Source organism: Arachis ipaensis, chromosome B5 (assembly GCF_059453495.1).
Source record: "Arachis ipaensis isolate K30076 ecotype BB chromosome B5, ASM5945349v1, whole genome shotgun sequence".
In the NCBI taxonomy this organism is placed as follows: domain Eukaryota; kingdom Viridiplantae; phylum Streptophyta; class Magnoliopsida; order Fabales; family Fabaceae; genus Arachis; species Arachis ipaensis.
In genome coordinates this window covers 104330307-104351608 of record NC_142440.1, presented here as the reverse complement: position 1 = coordinate 104351608, position 21302 = coordinate 104330307, and the positions used below count along the sequence as shown (strand labels likewise).

At 39.7% G+C, this 21302-nt stretch overlaps 1 non-coding gene across 1 annotated transcript; it reads right to left on the bottom strand.

The window, feature by feature from the left end:
* Positions 1 to 3055: 3055 nt before the first annotated feature.
* Positions 3056 to 3163, bottom strand: LOC148565229 (small nucleolar RNA R71). The gene has a single exon (XR_015884220.1). It is a non-coding gene; the product is annotated as a small nucleolar RNA R71 (small nucleolar RNA).
* Between the last annotated feature and the right edge of the window lie 18139 nt (positions 3164 to 21302).

Here is a 21302-nt window from a genome sequence, read left to right as displayed (position 1 = left end):
AGACACAAAAGGAGGGTGAATCCTATTCCAGCATGATCGAGAACCGACAGATGATTAGCCATGCTGTGACAGAGCATGTGAGCATATTTTTCACTGAGAGGAGGGGATGTAGCCACTGACAACGGTGATGCCCTTGCATAAAGCCAGCCATGGAAAGGAGTAAGACTGATTGGATGAAGATAGCAGGAAAGCAGAGGTTCAGAGGAACGAAAAGCATCTCCATTCGCTTATCTGAAATTCCTACCAATGATTTACATAAGTACCTCTATCCCTATTCTATTATTTATTATTCAAAAACACCATTATCAATTTACATCTACCTAACTGAGATTTGCAAAGTGACCATAGCTTGCTTCATACCAACAATCTCCGTGGGATTCGACCCTTACTCACGTAAGGTATTACTTGGACGACCCAGTGCACTTGCTGGTTAGTTGTATCGAAGTTGTGAACCATGGTATTGGCACCATGTTCTTGGCGCCATTGCCAGGGAAAGAAAGAGCCATGAATTCTGCATAATTAAAGTGTAATCATGATTACGCGTACCAAGTTGCTCACGTTGCCAGGGATTGTTCGAGCCTGGACATCACAATTTCATGCACCAAGTTTTTGGCGCCGTTGCCGGGGATTGTTTGAGTTTGGACAACTGACGGTTCATCTTGTTGCTCAGATTAGGTAATTTTCTTTTTATTTTATTTTCAAAAAATTTTTCAAAAATATTTCTAAAATTTTCTCATCTGTTTTCGAGAAAAATAAAAATATTTTCAAAAAAATTTTTTTATTCAAAATTTTTAAGAATGAATTCTAGTGTTTCATGAAGCATGTGAAGCCTGGCTGGCTGTAAAGCCATGTCTAAATTTATTTGGACTGAGGCTTGCAATTTGTTATCAAGAGCAATATACTCTGGTGTTAAATGCTAAAGCTTGGCTGGCCATTGGCCATGTCTAGTGTTTTGGACTGGAGCTTTCTTTGAAAGCTTGGCTGGCTAGCGAGCCATGTCTAATTCCTGGACTGAAGCTTTAGACTAAGAATGCAAGATTCCTGGAATTCATATTAAAAATTTTGGAATCCTTATTTTCCTTTTTCTATTAATTTTCGAAAAATCCAAAAAAAATTAGAAAATCAAAAAAAAAAAATCAAAAATATTTTTGTGTTTCTTGTTTGAGTCTTGAGTCATGTTATAAGTTTGGTGTCAATTGCATATGCATCTTGCATTTTTTCGAAAATATCATGCATTCATAGTGTTCTTCATGATCTTCAAGTTGTTCTTGGTAAGTCTTCTTGTTTGATCTTGATGATTTTTTGTTTTGTATCTTTTATTATTTTTCATATGCATTCTTGAATTCTTAGTGTCTAAGCATTAAAGAATTCTAAGTTTGGTGTCTTGCATGTTTTCTTTGCATTAAAAGTTTTTCAAGATTGTGTCTATGATGTTCATCTTGACATTCATAGTGTTCTTGGTGTTCATCTTGACATTCATAGCATTCTTGCATGCATTCATTGTTTTGATCTAAAAATTTCATGCATTGCATCATTTTTCTTGTTTTTCTCTCTCATCATAAAAATTCAAAAATCAAAAAAATATCTTTCTCTTTTTCTCTCTCATCAAATTCGAAAATTTGGATTGACTTTTTCAAAAATTTTTAAAATCAAGTTGTTTCTTATGAGTCAAATCAAATTTTCAATTTGAAAATCTTATCTTTTTCAAAATCTTTTTCAAAAATCAAATCTTTTTCAAAATTCTTAGTTATTTTCAAAAATTCCAAAAATATTTTTCAAAAATCTTTTTCTTATTTTTATACCAAATTTTCGAAAATAACAATAACAATTAATGTTTTGATTCAAAAATTTCAAGTTTGTTACTTGCTTGCTAAGAAAGATTCAAACTTTAAGTTCTAGAATCATATCTAGTGATTTCTTGTGAATCAAGTCATTAATTGTGATTTTAAAAATCAAATCTTTTTCAAAAACTAATTTCTATCATATCTTTTCAAAAATATCTTCTCATCTTATCTTTTTCAAAAATCTAATTTCAAAATATCTTTTCTAACCTCCTAACTTCTTATCCTTTCAAAATTTGTTTCAACTAACTAACTAACTTTTTGTTTGTTTCTTAACTTTTTCAAAACTACCTAACTAACTCTCTCTCTCTAATTTTCGAAAATATCTTCCCTCTTTTTCAAAAATTTCTTTTTTATTAACTAATTATTTTTATTTTTTATTTTCGATTTCAAAAAAAAATTTTCGAAAATTACTAATATTTTTCAAAAACCATTTTCGAAAATCACTAACTCTTTTTCAAAAATATTTTTGAAAATTCTCCCTCTCCCATCTCATTCTATTTATTCATTCATATCCTAACATCTCATCTCACATATCTAGCCTCCTCACAATTGTGTTTCTTCCATTATATTACATTCTTTGTCTCCCCCTCTTTTTCTACTCACACAGGGATCCCTATACTGTGGTATAAAGGATCTCTATTATTATTATTATTATTCTGTGCCTTCTTCTTTGTCATATGAGCAGGAGCAAGGATAATAACATTCTTGTGGAAGCAGATCCAGAACCTGAAAGGACTCTGAAGAAAAAATTAAGAGAAGCTAAAATACAACAATCCAGAGATAACCTTTCAGAAATTTTTGAACAGGAGAAGGAGATGGCAGCCGAAAACAATAATAATGTAAGGAAGATGCTTGGTGACTTTACTGCACCTAATTCCAATCTACATGGAAGAAGCATCTCCATTCCTGCCATTGGAGCAAACAACTTTGAGCTGAAACCTCAATTAGTTTTTCTGATGCAGCAGAACTGCAAGTTTCATGGACTTCCATCTGAAGATCCTTTTCAGTTCTTAACTGAATTCTTGCAGATATGTGATACTGTTAAGACTAATGGAGTAGATCTTGAAGTCTACAGGCTCATGCTTTTCCCTTTTGCTGTAAGAGACAGAGCTAGATTATGGTTGGATTCTCAACCCAAAGACAGCCTGAACTCTTGGGATAAGCTGGTCACGACTTTCTTAGCCAAGAACTTTCCTCCTCAAAAGCTGAGCAAGCTTAGAGCTGATGTTCAAACCTTCAGACAGAAAGAAGGTGAATCCCTCTATGAAGCTTGGGAAAGATACAAACAGTTGACCAAAAAGTGTCCTTCTGACATGCTTTCAGAATGGACCATCCTGGATATATTCTATGATGGTTTATCTGAGCTATCAAAGATGTCATTGGAAACTTCTGCAGGTGGATCCATTCACCTAAAGAAAACGCCTGCAGAAGCTCAAGAACTCATTGACATGGTTGCTAATAACCAGTTTATGTACACTTCTGAAAGGAATCCTATGAGTAATGGGACGCCTATGAAGAAGGGAGTTCTTGAAGTTGATACTCTGAATGCCATATTGGCTCAGAATAAAATATTGACTCAGCAAGTCAATATGATCTCTCAGAGTCTGAATGGAATGCAAGCTGCATCCAACCATACTCAAGAGGCTTCTTATGAAGAAGAAGCTTATGATCCTGAGAACCCTGCAAGAGCAGAGGTGAATTACTTAGGTGAACCTTATGGAAACACCTATAACTCATCATGGAGAAATCATCCAAATTTCTCATGGAAGGATCAAAAGCCTCAACAAGGCTTTAATAATGGTGGAAGAAACAGGTTTAACAATAATAAACCTTTTCCATCATCCACTCAGCAACAGACAGAGAACTCTGAACAAAATTCTTCTAATTTAGCAAACTTAGTCTCTGATCTTTCCAAGGCCACTATAAGTTTCATGAATAAAACAAGGTCTTCCATTAGAAATTTGGAAGCACAAGTGGGCCAGCTGAGTAAAAGGATCACTGAAATCCCTCCTAGTACTCTCCCAAGCAATACAGAAGAGAATCCAAAAGGAGAGTGCAAGGCCATTGACATAAGCACCATGGCCGAACCTGTGAGGAGAGGAGAGGACATGAATCCCAAGGAGGAAGACCTCCTGGGACGTCCAGTGATCAATAAGGAGCTTCCCTCTGAGGAACCAAAGGACTCTGAGGCTCATCTAGAGACCATAGAGATTCCATTAAACCTCCTTATGCCCTTCATGAGCTCTGATGAGTATTCCTCTTCTGAAGAGAATGAGGATGTTACTGAAGAGCAAACAGCCAAGTTTCTTGGTGCAATCATGAAGCTGAATGCCAAATTATTTGGCATTGATACTTGGGAAGTTGAACCTCCCTTGTTCACCAATGAACTAAGTGATCTGGGTCAACTGACATTGCCTCAGAAGAAATAGGATCCTGGAAAGTTCATAATACCTTGTACTATATGCACCATGATCTTTAAGGCTCTGTGTGACCTTGGTTCAGGAATAAACCTCATGCCCCTCTCTGTAATAGAGAAACTGGGAATTTATGGGGTGCAAGCTGCTAAAATCTCATTGGAGATGGCAGACAGTTCAAGAAAACAGGCTTATGGACAAGTAGAGGACGTGTTAGTAAAGGTTGAAGGCCTTTACATCCCTGCTGATTTCATAGTCCTGGATACTGGAAAGGAAGAGGATGAATCCATCATCCTAGGAAGACCTTTCCTGGCCACAGCAAGAGCTGTGATTGATGTTGACAGAGGTGAAATAGTCCTTCAATGGAGTAAGGACTCCCTTGTGTTTAAAACTCAAGGATCTCCCTCTGCAACCATGGAGAGGAAGCAGAAAAAGCTTCTCTCAAAGCAGAGTCAACCAGAGCCCCCACAGTCAAACTCTAAGTTCGGTGTTGGGAGGCCACAACCAAACTCTAAGTTTGGTGTTGAACTCCCATATCCAAACTCTAAGTTTGGTGTTGGAGAGTCTCAACAAAGCTCTGCACATCTGTGAGGCTCCATGAGAGCCCACTGTCAAGCTATTGACATTAAAGAAGTGCTTGTTGGGAGGCAACCCAATTTTTATTTATCTAACTATATTTTTCTTAATTATATGTCTTTATAGGTTCATGATCATGTGGAGTCATAAAATAAATATAAAAATTGAAAACGGAATCAAAAACAGCAGAAGAAAAATCACACCCTGGAGGAGCATCTGTCTGGCGTTCAGCGCCAGAACAGAGTATGGTTCTGGCGCTGAACGCCCAAAATGGGCAGCTTCTGGGCGCTGAACGCCAGAACAGGCATGGTTCTGGCGTTCAACGCCAAAAATGGCACACAAATGGGCGTTGAACGCCCAAAATGGCCACCAACCTGGCACTGAACGCCCAGAGTTGGGTGCAAAGGCATTTTTACATGCTTAATGGGTGCAGGGATGTAAATCCTTGAACACCTCAGGATCTGTGGACCCCACAGGATCCACTCAGGATCTGTGGACCCCACAGGATCCACTCAGGATCTGTGGACCCCACAGGATCCCCACCTACCTCCACTCACTTCTTCTCACCACTCTCTTTCACACAACCCCATAAACACTCTTCCCCAAAAACCTTTCACCAATCACCTCAATCTCTCTTCCCCATCACCTCTTCACCACTCACATCCATCCACTCTTTCCCATAAACCTACCTCATAAACTCCACCTACCTTCAAAATTTAAAACCAAATTCCCACCCAAACCCACCCATATGGCCGAACCTTTCCCCCCTCCATTCCCTATATAAAACCCTCCATTCTTCATCAAATTCACACAACACATCCCTCTACACTCCTCTTGGCCGAAACCACATCTCCCTCTCCCTCTCCATATTTCTTCTTCTTCTTCTTTTATTCTTTTGTTTATTGCTCGAGGTCGAGCAATATTCTAAGTTTGGTGTGGTAAAAGCATAAGCTTTTTGTTTTTCCATTACCATTGATGGCACCTAAGACCGGAGAGTCCTCTAGAAAGGGGAAAGGGAAGACAAAAGCTTCCACATCCGAGTCATGGGAGATGGAAAGGTTCATCTCCAAAGCCCATCAAGACCACTTCTATGATGTTGTGGCCAAGAAGAAGGTGATCCCTGAGGTCCCTTTCAAACTCAAAAGAAATGAGTATCCGGAGATCCGACATGAAATTCAAAGAAGAGGTTGGGAAGTTCTAACAAATCCCATCCAACAAGTCGGCATCCTAATGGTTCAAGAGTTCTATGCTAATGCATGGATCACCAAGAACCATGATCAAAGTAAGAACCCGGATCCAAAGAACTATGTTACAGTGGTTCGGGGGAAATACTTAGATTTTAGTCCGGAGAATGTGAGGTTAGCGTTTAACTTGCCCATGATGCAAGGAGATGAACGCCCCTACACTAGAAGGGTCAACTTTAATCAAAGGTTGGACCAAGTCCTTATGGACATATGCGTGGAAGGAGCTCAATAGAAGATTGACTCCAAAGGCAAGCCGGTTCAACTAAGAAGATTGGACCTCAAGCCTATAGCTAGAGGATGGTTGAAGTTCATTCAATGCTCAATCATTCCCACCAGCAACCGGTCTGAAGTTACTATAGAGCGGGCCATCATGATCCATAGCATCATGATTGGAGAAGAGGTGGAAGTTCATGAGATTATACCTCAAGAACTCTACAAGGTGGCTGACAAGTCCTCCACTATGGCAAGGTTAGCCTTTCCTCACCTCATTTGCCACCTATGCAATTCGGCTGGGATTGACATAGAGGGAGATATCCTCATCGAAGAGGACAAGCCCATCACTAAGAAAAAGATGGAGCAAGCAAGAGAGCCCATTCATGGAGCTCAAGAGGCGTATGAAGCTCATCACCATGAGATCCCGGAGATGCCTCAAATGTACTTTCCTCCACAAAATTATTGGGAGCAAATCAACACCTCCCTAGAAGAATTGAGTTCCAATATGGGACAACTAAGGGTGGAACATCAAGAGCACTCCATCATGCTTCATGAAATAAGAGAATATCAAAAAGCAATGAGGAAGGAGCAACAAAGACAAGGAAGAGACATAGAAGAGCTCAAGGACATCATTGGTTCCTCAAGAAGGAAACGCCACCATCACTAAGGTGGATTCATTCCTTGTTCTTGCTTTCTCTGTTTTTCGTTTTCCATGTTATGTGCTTATCCATGTTTGTGTCTTCATTATATGATCATTAGTAGTTAGTAACTTTGTCTTAAAGTTATGAATGTCCTATGAATCCATCACCTCTCTTAAATGAAAAATGTTTAAATTCAAAAGAACAAGAAGTACATGAGTTTCGAATTTATCCTTGAACTTAGCTTAATTATATTGATGTGGTGACAATGCTTCTTGTTTTCTGAATGTATGCTTGAACAGTGCATACGTCTTTTGAAGTTGTTGTTTAAGAATGTTAAATATGTTGGCTCTTGAAAGAATGATGACTAGGAGACATGTTATTTGATAATCTGAAAAATCATAAAAATGATTCTTGAAGCAAGAAAAAGCAGCAAAGAACAGAGCTTGCAGAAAAAAAAATAGGCGAAAAAAAAATAGAAAGAAAAAGCAAGCAGAAAAAGCCAAAAGCTCTTAAAACCAAGAGGCAAGAGCAAAAAGCCAATAACCCTTAAAACCAAAAGGCAAGGGCAAATAAAAAGGATCCCAAGGCTTTGAGCATCAGTGGATAGGAGGGCCTAAAGGAATAGAATCCTGGTCTAAGCGGCTAAACCAAGCTGTCCCTAACCATGTGCTTGTGGCGTGTAGGTGTCAAGTGAAAACTTGAGACTGAACGGTTAAAGTCAAGGTCCAAAGCAAAAAAAGAGTATGCTTAAGAACCCTGGACACCTCTAATTGGGGACTTTAGCAAAGCTAAGTCACAATCTGAAAAGGTTCACCCAATTATGTGTCTGTGGCATTTATGTATCTGGTGGTAATACTGGAAAACAAAGTGCTTAGGGCCACGGCAAAGACTCATAAAATAGCTGTGTTCAAGAATCATCATACTGAACTAGGAGAATTAATAACACTATCTGAAATCTGAGTTCCTATAGATGCCAATCATTCTGAACCTCAATGGATGAAGTGAGATGCCAAAACTATTCAAGAGGCAAAAAGCTATAAGTCCAACTCGTTTGATTGGAGCTATGTTTCATTGATAGTTTGGAATTTATAGTATATTCTTTTCTTTTTATCCTGTTTGATTTTCAGTTGCTTGGGAACAAGCAACAATTTAAGTTTGGTGTTGTGATGAGCGGATAATTTATACGCTTTTTGGCATTGTTTTTAGTAGGATCTAGTTACTTTTAGGGATGTTTTCATTAGTTTTTATGTTAAATTCACATTTCTGGACTTTACTATGAGATTGTGTGTTTTTTTGTGATTTCAGGTATTTTCTGACTAAAATTGAGGGACTTGAGCAGAAATCAGATTCAAAGGTTGAAAAAGGACTGCTGATGCTGTTGGATTCTGACCTCCCTGCACTCAAAATGGATTTTCTGGAGCTACAGAACTCGAAATGGCGCGCTTCCAATTGCGTTGGAAAGTAGACATCCAGGAATTTCCAGAAATATATAATAGTCCATACTTTGGCCAGAAATAGACGACATAAACTGGCGTTCAACGCCAGCTTTCTGCCCAAATCTGGCGTCCAGCGCCAGAAAAGGAGCCAAAACCAGAGTTGAATGCCCAAACTGGCACAAAAGCTGGCGTTCAACTCCAAGAAGGACCTCTACACGTGCAACACTCAGGCTCAGCCCAAACACACACCAAATGGGCCCCGGAAGTGGATTTATGCATCAATTACTTACTTCTGTAAACCCTAGTAGCTAGTTTATTATAAATAGGACCTTTTACTAGTCTTTTTGACAATCCTGGATCCTGGATTGTATTTTGATCCTGTGATCACGTTTTGGGGGCTGGCCATCTCGGCCATGCCTGGACCTCTCACTTATGTATTTTCAACGGTAGAGTTTCTACACTCCATAGATTAAGGTGTGGAGCTCTGCTGTTCCTCAAAGATTAATGCAAAGTACTACTAAGATATCCGTTCTACATGAAATAAGCTAGAATGAATATCTCTTAGATCTCCTAACCAGAATCTTCGTGGCGTAAGCTAGAATGATGGCGGCATTCAAGAGAATCCGGAAAGTCTAAACCTTGTCTGTGGTATTCTGAGTAGGATTCAATGATTGAATGACTGTGACGAGCTTCAAACTTGCGATTGTTGGGCGTTAGTGACAGACGCAAAAGGAGGGTGAATCCTATTCCAGCATGATCGAGAACCGACAGATGATTAGCCGTGCTGTGATAGAGCATGTGAGCATATTTTTCACTGAGAGGAGGGGATGTAGCCACTGACAACAGTGATGCCCTTGCATAAAGCCAGCCATGGAAAGGAGTAAGACTGATTGGATGAAGATAGCAGGAAAGCAGAGGTTCAGAGGAACGAAAAGCATCTCCATTCGCTTATCTGAAATTCCTACCAATGATTTACATAAGTACCTCTATCCCTATTCTATTATTTATTATTCGAAAACACCATTATCAATTTATATCTACCTAACTGAGATTTGCAAGGTGACCATAGCTTGCTTCATACCAACAATCTCCGTGGGATTCGACCCTTACTCACGTAAGGTATTACTTGGACGACCCAGTGCACTTGCTAGTTAGTTGTATCGAAGTTGTGAACCATGGTATTGGCACCATGTTCTTGGCGCCATTGCCAGGGAAAGAAAGAGCCATGAATTCTACATAATTAAAGTGTAATCACGATTACGCGTACCAAGTTGCTCACGTTGCCAGGGATTGTTCGAGCCTGGACATCACAATTTTGTGCACCATTAATACATGAGTATGTACCCAATTCCCAAGATTCTCAACACAATTACAAAAACATACTTTTATCTCTACCCAATGTTCCCAACTCTCCCAAAATCAAATGATAAACACTCTCACTAGCCTAAGCTAATCAAAGATCCGAATTAAGGACATTTATTTTTTTCACTTAGGCTTGTAATGTGCTATAATTAAGAACAATTGGGTTAAGCATAGGCTCAAATTGGTTATCAATGGAAGATAAAAGGTAGGCTTATTTGGGTAAGTAAGCTATTTGAACAATGGCCTCAATCATATAAATGCATGTATATACAAAATAATGGACATATAGAATTAAACAAATCAAAGATTACAATCATAGGAAGAGAATAATGCACACAAGAATTAAAATAAGTGGTTACATATGATGTAACCACACAATTAGGCTCAAACCTCACATGCTTGTGTTCTTAGCTCAAAAATCATGTTCCACAAAGTATATAATTCAAACAAGTTCTAAAAAAATTTTTTTTTTCAATTGGGTGCCCTATGGATAAAATCCTTGGAAGTATTATGATTTTGACTAAGCTTAATATATACATATGCAATGCAACCAAAAATCCTAAAAGATCTAAAAATAAAATGCAAAAGTGTTGAGATTAGAAACTTGTCACCCAAAAATGCCGAGCGGTCGGATGACCTCCCCACACTTAAAATTTTGCACCGTCCTCGGTGCACTAAATGAGCAAGGGGGTACGGCGACTCTCCGAGTTGCTACCTTCAGCTGGTAGGTCAACCGGTGCTGCGTGTTCTTCCATCCACTTCCATTTTTGCTTGTGGTGCATCGATCATGAAAAACAAAATAAACACCATAAGATAAAAACATACAAAAGCTAGGAAGCGTGAATTGTTGGAATGAGGTGAATCACTAGAATTGAGTGAGTGAATTGGTGTGACATTGATGAAAAATAGTTGTATGGGTTCTAACTTGCATGCGGTTTAGAACTCACACTCTAGTATTTAAAAATCATATCACAATTATACAAAATAAAACATGCACTTTACTCATTCTAGTGTGCTTGAGATACTTTAAAAGACTTGTAGGCTAAAATAACCCAACAAGTAGTGAAGAAGTATAAAAGCATTCAAGCAAAAATCAAGTAATTGTGAAATTGGATAATGCTTGGACATTGATTGATGTGTAAGTAAATTTGATGAACAAAATGGTCTAGAGAGCTCACACATCAAACAATGACACATATTGAAGTTGTTGCAACACCTAAGTTACATAGAGGTGAAACACATGGATGTTATGGAACTTAGGAAAAAGGATGTAGAAGTGGAAATCAATCACATGGCAAACATGGCCCACAAAGCTTTACAACGCTCAAAAATATGTCACTAGGTAAGCTTTCGATCCAATTTCACAATTCTACAATCTCAATGCATGAAATAAGTGATGTGAATAAGGGAAACCATAAACAAGCATCACCTAAAAAAAATCACTGATAATATACAATTGCCTAACAATATGTGATGAATGCATGGTGGCTAAAACATGCAATTCAAAGAGTTAAGATGCATGAAGGCAATATAACAAGTACTTGGTATTCAAAAGTGTTAAATATGAAAAATTCCAAACCAAGTAACCAAATACAACCTCAACAAAGGAATCCAACAATGACAATAACGACAATGATGTTAAACTAACATCCCATTAGTAATAAGCAGCAATAAATGGTAAATAAGATTAGTAATCCAACACTTATAATGGAAAACAAAAATTAAACTAACTAACTAACTAAAAAAATGGTGTTACATGATGCTTGGTAGTGTTGGATGATTTTTTAAGAGTGGAAAGAAAAGAGAAGAAGGAAAGGAATGGAAAGAGGAGAAGAAGAGAAGGTGAGTGAAACAGGGCGATCCACGTGTGCGCGTCATGTGCGCGTAAGCATGGATTGATGAAAATGGAAACGACGCGTACGCGTGCAGTGCCCGTACGCATGCATGGCAAGGCGGAGAGTCGATGCGGACGCGCAAGGTACGCGTTCGCGTGCCCTGGGGCACAAAGTTGGCACACTTCAGGCACAACTCTCGGGTGAATGTATGGGAAATGGAAAAATTCAATCCACGCGTACGCGTACATGGCGCGTTCGCGTGGATGGCCGAAATTGCAAGATTCACGCATACGCGTGGAGTGCGCGTGCGCATGGGTGGTGCTCTATTTTTCAAATTTTTTTTCTATGTTTTTGCACTAAACTAAGCATTCCAAACCTCCAAACAACTACCAAAATATCATAAAACCTTATTTAACCTACTAGACTACCAAACAAACTTAACAAAATCAATCAAAACATGAGATTAAACCTATTTTACTAATATGTACAAAAGGAAATGAAAAGATGTTACCATGGTGGGGTGTCTCCCACCAAGCACTTTTGTTTATTGTCCTTAAGTTGGACTTACAGAGAGCTCCTCATCAAGGTGGCTTGTGCTTGAATCCATCCTTGAACATCCACCAATACTTGAACTTCCATTGTGCTTCATCATTCAAAGTTAATAACTCCATGCTTTGATAGAGTTCTTCACAAACTATAGGCTCCCAAAGTTGATCTTCCTTGTGCGATCCGGGATCCCACACTTTGTTTTCACACCCGTCATTGAGTTGACCATGGTGATTTCCTCCGGGTGGAAAGAGAGATGAATTCTCATGGGAGCACCAATCTATTCTCCTAGACCCATCCAATTGAGCACTAGTCCAACCCTTGCTCTTTGAAGCTTCAACCATAATGAGCCTTGATTTGCAATGCCAACCACAAAACATCTTTCTTTTACGCTTCATCCCACAAAGCTTCCTAAGTTGGCCATCCGTTTCAAGCAAACCATATTCAAGTGATATAACAAAGCTAATAGAAATAAATTTCACCCACTCAAATGAAGGAATAGATGGCAAACTAGGTAGAGAAATGTCCAAGAGTCTTGACAAAGCGTATTCAATTCCCATCCTCCTTTTTTGTAAGGATCTCCACCTCTTCACAAGATCTCTTAATTTCAATCCTTTGTTCAACAATTTTATCTAAACATTTTCCCTTACTCAAATCACAAATGGGAGGAAAAGAGAGATTTACCTCCACATTTCTTTCCATCTCCTTGGGAGAAGGTTCTTCATGCTCAAAGGATTCTTCACCACTAAGACTTGATGCTTGATCTCCATCACCAAGGGAACTCAATTCTTGCTCTATCCCATCCGATTCTTCATAAGGGATATGCCTTGGAGGTTGTGCACATTCCTCCTTAGCATCAAATTCAATCATCTTGGAGGGGTTTTCTTCAATCCTAGACTCCCAAGGTGGTTCCGCATCTCCTAAGTCTTCAACCACTTCTTCCTCTTGTTCAATAATCTATACCTCCTCCTCTTGTTGTATTTCTTGCTTTAATTCCTCTTCTTTACCTTGGAGCTTCAAGTTCACTCCCTCACTAAGCTCCTTGGTTGCTTCTCCACATTCCACAATGGAAGTGCCTTGATCGCATAGGCTTAGGCGGGATGAGACTATGTTGCCAATGGCTTCTACCATGAGGGCCATTTTTACTCTTAACTCCTCAAATTGCTTTTCATCCTCCTCGTGTTGCCTTAAGATATGAGATCCAAGATCCCTTAATTCTAGCATAGAGGCTTCATCGGGAGGTGATGGTGGAAGAGAGGGTTCATTGTTTGGGGGAAATGTATTATAGTTAGAAGGTGGTTCTTCTTGGTAGAGTTGTGGTGGAAAGTAGAGTTCCTCTTGTGGTTAAAATTTTTCATGTATTGGAGGTGGTTCATCTTGGTAATAGTATAGAGGGGGTTGCTCTTGAAAATGTTGATGTTGGAGTGGTGGTGGTTCTATGTGTGGTTCATATGGCTCATATGATTGTTGGTAGGATGGATATGGATTAGGGTCATATGAAGATGGTTGGTGAAAAGTGGCTTGTGATTGTGGTTGATGACTATGTTGAGGATATGGCTCATAGGTGTATGGTGGTGGTTCTTGGAAGTCACAAGGGGATTCACCATAACCATTGGATTGGTATGCATCATAGAATGGCTCTTCTTCATAGTGCATTGGTGGAGGTTGTTGCCATGAGGATTGATCATATGCATATGGCTCCTCCCACCTTTGATTGTTCCATCCTTGATACACATCCTCATTGAAGCTCTTATTTCCTACAACATAGTTAGAACCAAACTCATAGCCAAAGTGAGAATTCATGATAGCAAAGAAAATGAAAACAAAATCAAATAAGAAGCAAGAAAATTAAATCCTAAAACTAGCAAAAACTAACAAAGAAGCAAAAGGTAAACCTATTTACAATATTCACATATATACAATAACCAATAACATAACACCATTGCGATTCCCCGGCAATGGCGCCATTTTGATGAGCGAATTCTTTGGTGGTATAGAATTTCCTCAATTGAATGAATTCTCGTTGCAAGTATAGTTCTACACCAACAAATAATCCTCCCAATCAAAAATTTGGTTGTGTCACAATTAACAAACCCCAAATGAAAATTAACCGGATTATTTAGACTCCGGGTCGTCTCACAAGGAATTACAATGAAGTGGTCAATTATTGGCTATGAAGTGGGGTAAGGGGGTTTTGGTTTATAAGAGGGGCAATAAAATAAATGACAAGAAAAGTAAAGAGAGGAATTAAAGAAAGCAATTAATACAGAGAGACATTCATGGCAAAGATTGAGATCATAGGCTTTCTATCCTAGTCATACAATGATCAATTCATCTTATTTAGTCAACTCCAACACAAAGGGAGAAAGTCAAACAAGACTAGTTAATCATGTCACAAATATAAACAAGAATTTATCTTATTACGTCATCTCCAACATTGGAAGAAGGTATCATATTATCTTCCATGAGAGAAAGTCTAATAAGACTAGCTAATCTCAATCCAAAAGTTCTAATCAACTTACTAATTAAATTAGCAAAAGATTAGCGTCAATGGAAACAATATTAGCTAACAACTCTAGATCACCAACATGAGTTGGGTTTTCATGACTCAAGATTGCCTAATTACTCTTTCCAAGCCAAGGATGCTCAAAATCTACTCTAACATCCAACCAAGCATTTTGTCAAACACTTGGAAGGCATAAAAAGAAAGCATAATAAATGAGCAAGAAATAGTAAAATCTACCAACTACCAATTGCAAGAAAAGTAAATTCACAACTCAATTCAACAATTAAAAGAACATCAAACATTAAATTTCATTAAAAGAGATCTAAATCCAACATAAGCATCCATGAACATAAAAGAGAGAAAAAAGGGAAATTAACATTACAAATCAAGAGAATGAAAGAGTAGAAGCAAGAATTCATAAAAGAAACAAGATGAAAACATGTAATTGAACCTAAATCTAAGAGAGATTAACCTAACCTAATCCTAGAGAGAAGATAGAGCTTCTCTCTCTAGAAACTAAACTACATGATGCAAAAAAAACTTCAAAAAATTGCTCCCTCCTTTGCCCAAGCTTGAATTCTGCATGAAATAGCATTAGAAATGAGTTGGGTTGGGCCCAAAGTGCTTCAGAAATCGCTGGGGGCGAATTCACTTTAGTGGGCCACGGCAGCATCGGTGCGCATGCGTACATGGCGCGTGCGTGCCCCTGAACGCGAAGTAACATATAGCAAATTTTATATCATTTCGAAGCCCTGGATGTTAGCTTTCCAACGCAACTAGAACCGCTTCATTTAGACTTCTGTAGCTCAAGTTATGGTCGATTGAGTGCGAAGAGGTCAGGCTTGACAACTTTACGGTTCCTTCATTTCTTCATGAGTTCTCCCACTTTGCATGCTTTTTCTTCATTCCTTCCATCCAATACTTGCCTTATGAACCTGAAATCACTCAACAAACACATCAAGGCATAGAATAGAATTAAAGTGAATTAAAATCACCCATTTTAGGGCCTAAAAAGCATGTTTTTACACTTAAGCACAAATCAAGGGAGAATTGCAAAACCATGCTATTTCATTGAATAAATGTGGGAAAAGGTGATAAAATCCCCTAAAATAAGCACAAGATAAACCACAAAATTGGGGTTTATCATGATCCCCGAGCTCCCTTTCAAGCTCAAAAAGGGTGAATATCCGGAGATCCAACATGAGATTCGAAGAAGAGGTTGGGAAATTCTCACCAACTCCATTCAACAAGTCAGGATCTTAATGGTTCAAGAGTTCTATGCCAATGCATGGATCACCAAGAACCATGACCAAAGTGTGAACTCGGACCCTAAGAACTGGCTCACAATGGTTCGGGGGAAATACTTAGATTTCAGTCCGAAAAATGTAAGGTTAGCATTCAACTTGTCCATGATGCAAGGAGATGCACACCCCTACACTAGAAGGGTCAACTTTGATCAAAGGTTGGACCAAGTCCTCATAGACATTTGTGAAGAGGGCGCTCAATGGAAGAGAGATTCAAGAGGGAAGCCGGTTCAACTAAGAAGGCATGACCTCAAGCCCATGGCTAGGGGATGATTGGAGTTCATCCAACGCTCAATCATTCCCACTAGCAACCGATCTGAAGTTACTATAGATCGGGCTATCATGATCTATAGCATCATGATTGGAGAGGAAGTAGAAGTTCATGAGGTTATATCCCTAGAACTCTACAAGGTGGAGGACAAGTCCTCTACTTTGGCAAGGTTAGCCTTCCCTCATCTCATTTGTCACCTCTGCAATTCAGCTGGAATTGACATAGAGGAAGACATCCTCATTGATGAGGACAAGCCCTTCACTAAGAAAAGGATGGAGCAAACAAGAGAGCCCACTCATGGACAAGAGCATGAGGAAATTCCTCATCATGAAATCCCTGAGATGCCTAAAGGGATGCATTTTCCTCCACAAGATTATTGGGAGCAAATTAACACCTCCCTAGGAGAATTGAGTTCCAATATGGGACAACTAAGGGTGGAGCACCAAGAGCATTCTATCCTCCTCCATGAAATTAGAGAAGACCAAAGAGTCATGAGGGAGGAGCAACAAAGGCAAGGAAGAGACATTGAGGAGCTCAAACACTCCATAAGATCTTCAAGAGGAAGAACAAGCCGCCATCACTAAGGTGGACCCGTTCTTTAATTTCCTTGTTCTTTATTTTTCTGTTTTTCGTTTATTATGCTTTATGTTTTATTTATGTTTGTGTCTTTATTACATGATCATTAGTGTCTTAATGTCTATGCCTTAAAGCTATGAATGTCCTATGAATCCATCACCTTTCTTAAAAGAAAAATGTTTTTAATTGCAAAAAGAAAAAGAGGTACATGAATTTCGAATTTTAAAATAGATTGATTATTTTGATGTGGTGGCAATACTTTTTGTTTTTCTGAATGAATGCTTGAACAGTGCATATTATTTGAATTTGTTGTTTATGAATGTTAAAATTGTTGGCTCTTGAAAGAATGATGAAAAAGGAGAAATGTTATTGATAATCTGAAAAATCATAAACATGATTCTTGAAGCAAGAAAAAGGAGTGAAAAGCTTGCGGAAAAAAAAAGAAGAGAAAAAAATTGGCGAAAAAAGAAAAAAGAAAGAAAAAGAAAAAGCAAGCAGAAAAAGCCAATAGCCCTTTAAACCAAAAGGCAAGGGTAAAATAAAAAGGATCCAAGGCTTTGAGCATCAGTGGATAGGAGGGCCCACAGGAATAAAATCCTGGCCTAAGCAGCTAAACCAAGCTGTCCCTAACCATGTGCTTGTGGCGTGAAGGTGTCAAGTGAAAACTTGAGACTGAGCGGTTAAAGTCGTGGTCCAAAGCAAAAAGAGTGTGCTTAAGAGCTCTGGACACCTCTAATTGGGGACTCTAGCAAAGCTAAGTCACAATCTGAAAAGGTTCACCCAGTTATGTGTTTGTGGCATTTATGTATCTGGTGATAATACTGGAAAACAAAATGCTTAGGGTCACGGACAAGACTCATAAAGTAACTGTGTTCAAGAATCAACATACTGAACTAGGAGAATCAATAACACTATCTGAATTCTGAGTTCCTATAGATACCAATCATTTTGAACTTCAAGGGATAAAGTGAGATGCCAAAACTGTTCGGAAGCAAAAAAGCTAATAGCCCCGCTCATCTAATTAAGACTGATCTTCATAGATGTTTTTGAAATTCATTGTATATTCTCTTCTTTTTATCCTACTTTGTTTTGGTTGCTTGGGGACAAGCAACAATTTAAGTTTGGTGTTGTGATGAGCGGATAATTTATACACTTTTTGGCATTGTTTTTAGTATGTTTTTAGTATGTTTTAGTTAGTTTTTATTACATTTTTATTTGTTTTTATATAAAAATCATATTTCTGGACTTTACTATGAGTTTGTGTGTTTTTCTATGATTTCAGGTATTTTCTGGCAGAAATTGAGGGACCTGAGCAAAAATCTGATTCAGAGGCTGAAAAAGGACTGCAGATGCTGTTGGATTCTGACCTCCCTGCATTCGAAGTGGATTTTCTGGAGCTTCAGAAGCCCCATCGGCACGCTCTTAATTGCGTTGGAAAGTAGACATCCTGGGCTTTCCAGCAATATTTTATAGTCCATACTTTGCCCGAGATTTGATGGCCCAGACCGGCGTTCCAAGTCAGCATAAAAATTCTGGCATCAAAACGCCAGAACTGGCATAAAAGCTGGAGTTAAACGCCCAAACTGGCACAAAAGCTAGCGTTTAACTCCAAGAAAAGTCTCTACATGTGAAAGCTTCAATGTTCAGCCCAAGCACACACCAAGTGGTCCCGGAAGAAGATTTCTGCATTAATTACCTATTTCTGTAACCCTAGGCTTCTAGTTTTCTATAAATAGGACCTTTTGCTATTGTATTTTCATCTTTCAATCTATCCTGGAATCATGTTTTGATGATTGAACCCTCTTTGGGAGGCTGGACATTCGGCCATGCCTAGACCCTCTTGTTCTTATGTATTTTCAACGGTGGAGTTTCTACACACCATAGATTAAGGTGTGGAGCTCTGCTGTTCTTCATGAATTAATGCAAAGTACTACTGTTTTTCTATTCAATTCATGCCTACTTCTTCTCTAAGATATACACTCGTTCTTCAACTTGATGAATGTGTTGATCTGTGACACTCATCATCATTCTCACCTATGAACGCGTGCCTGACAACCACTGCCGTTCTACATGCAAACAAGCTTGAATGTGTATCTCTTGGGTTTCTAATCTAAGATAAAACCTTCGTGGTATAGGCTAGAATTATTGGCGGCCATTCCTGAGATTCGGAAAGACTAAACCTTGTCTGTGGTATTCTGAGTAGGATCTGGGAAGGGATGACTGTGACGAGCTTCAAACTCGCGAGTGTTGGGCGTAGTGACAGACGCAAAAGGATCAATGGATCCTATTCCAACATGATCGAGAACTGACAGATGATTAGTCGTGCGGTGACAGCGCATTTTGGACCATTTTCACTGAGAGGACGGGAAGTAGCCATTGACAACAGTGATGCCCAACATAAAGCTTGCCATGGAAAGGAGTATGAATGATTGGATGAAGGCAATAGGAAAGCAGAAGTTCAGGAGGAACAAAGCATCTTCATACGCTTATCTGAAATTCTCACCAATGAATTACATAAGTATCTCTATCTTATTTTATGCTTTATTTATCTTTTAAATATCTTAAAACTCCATAACCATTTGAATCCGCCTCACTGAGATTTACAAGATGACTATAGCTTGCTTCAAGCCAACAATCTCCGTAGGATCGACCCTTACTCAGGTAAGGTTTATTACTTGGACAACCCAGTGCACTTGTTGGTTAGTTGTGTGGAGTTGTGATAAAGAGTTGAGATTACAATTGTACGTACCAAGTTGTTGGCGCCATTGATGATCACAATTTTTCGCACCAGCTCCCTCTCTCAATGAGAGGGAATTTAGCTACTCATAGCTCAGAGAAAAGTACAAGAGATGGAAGAGATGATAATGTGAATTGTAAATCTAACTATAGCTAATAGCTCAACTGCTTGACCCCTTTCTCAGTACTTTCAGGGGTTATTTATACTACTCCTAGCACTAGAAAATAAAGAAAATACAAAAGTGAAAATAAAAATACAATTTGGAGGGAAAAGAAACTCAATAAATGTGATCTTCCAGCTGGCGTGTGATTGGCGCTTCAGTGGCGTGCCACGCCTAGCTCTAAATCTGGCTTGGCGTACCACGCCCAACTCCCCAAGTGGCATGCCCTCCTCTATTGGCACCCCTGACCTGCCACGCCTTCGAGCCCAAGTGGCACGCCCAGGGTCCTTTAAGCACTTGTGTAGCCTGGCGTGCCACGCCTTCGACCTCAAGTGGCACGCCCAGGCCTTTTCCCTCTTCTTCTTGTTTTTGAAAAGTTGAACTAACGTGGCACGCCCAAGGTCTGACGTTCCACACCCAAAACTCAAGTGGCACGCCCAGGACTTCTTGGTTGGTTGGTGATGCTGGCGTGCCACGCCTGAGACTCAGGTGGCATGCCCAAGTGAAATTCTAGAGCTAGCGTGCCACGCCTTCGATACCAAGTGGCACGCCCATATGGTTAACCTCCCATCTTCTCTGAAAAATAACTGGCGTGCCACGTGCAGCTTCTGGTGCGCCACGCCCAGCATTTTGCCTTGGTCCAATGATTGGTGTGCCACGCCTGATTCTTCAAGTGGCACGCCCAGCTTTTCTTTGGCTTCCTTGAGTGTTGGCGTGCCACGCCTGGATGCTCAAGTGGCACGCCCAAGTGAGGGTGAGGGCTTGGCGTGCCACGCCTTCGACATCAAGTGGCATGCCTAGCTTTGCTTTGGTCTCCAAGTGTGTTGGCGTGCCACGCCTGGGTCTTCAAGTGGCACGCCCAAGTGACAATTTGAGGCTGGCGTGCCACGCTTTCGACATCAAGTGGCACGCCCAGCCTTTTGTCCTTCAATCTCTTTTCTGGAAACTTGTACTAGCGTGCCACGCCTTGCTGCTCAAGTGGCACGCCCCTTCTAGTGTGGGTCTTTTAAGCTTGGCGTGCCACTCCTGGCTCTTCAAGTGGCACGCCCAAGTGACTTTTGAAGCTGGCGTGCCACGCCTTGCATACCAAGTGGCACGCCCAGGTATTGATCTCTTCTGGAGTGATGAACTGGCGTGCCACTTCCCATGGCTCAAGTGGCATGCCCATAGTGTGTGATGGGCTAGGCTTACCATGCCCCTTTAGTGGCCTTCAACATTGCTCTCTGGAAAATTACACTGGCGTGCCACGCCCATGCAAAAATGTTCAATTGTGCTTCTTTGGAATTCAGAACTGGCGTGCCACGCCCATATAGAGAGCTTGAGGTTCCTTTCTGGAATTTAGTACTGGCGTGCCACGCCCAGCTCCTGGCGTGCCATGCCCATACATTTTTGTGGCGTTTTCTCCAAGTGGCATGCCAGTTTCACACGCCCAGCTTGTTTTGTTGTTTTCTTCCCCTTTTGATGTCTTTTTCACTTGAAATTCAGCACAAACCCATTTTCAAAGCAATGTACCATAATATTCATCAAATAGTGCATGAATTGCAATGATCAAATAAGATTATGCTCTTTTATTGTCCTTTTTATGCAAGGAAAAAGGGTAGATGATGCAAGTCATCAACCGTCACTAAGGTGGTCTT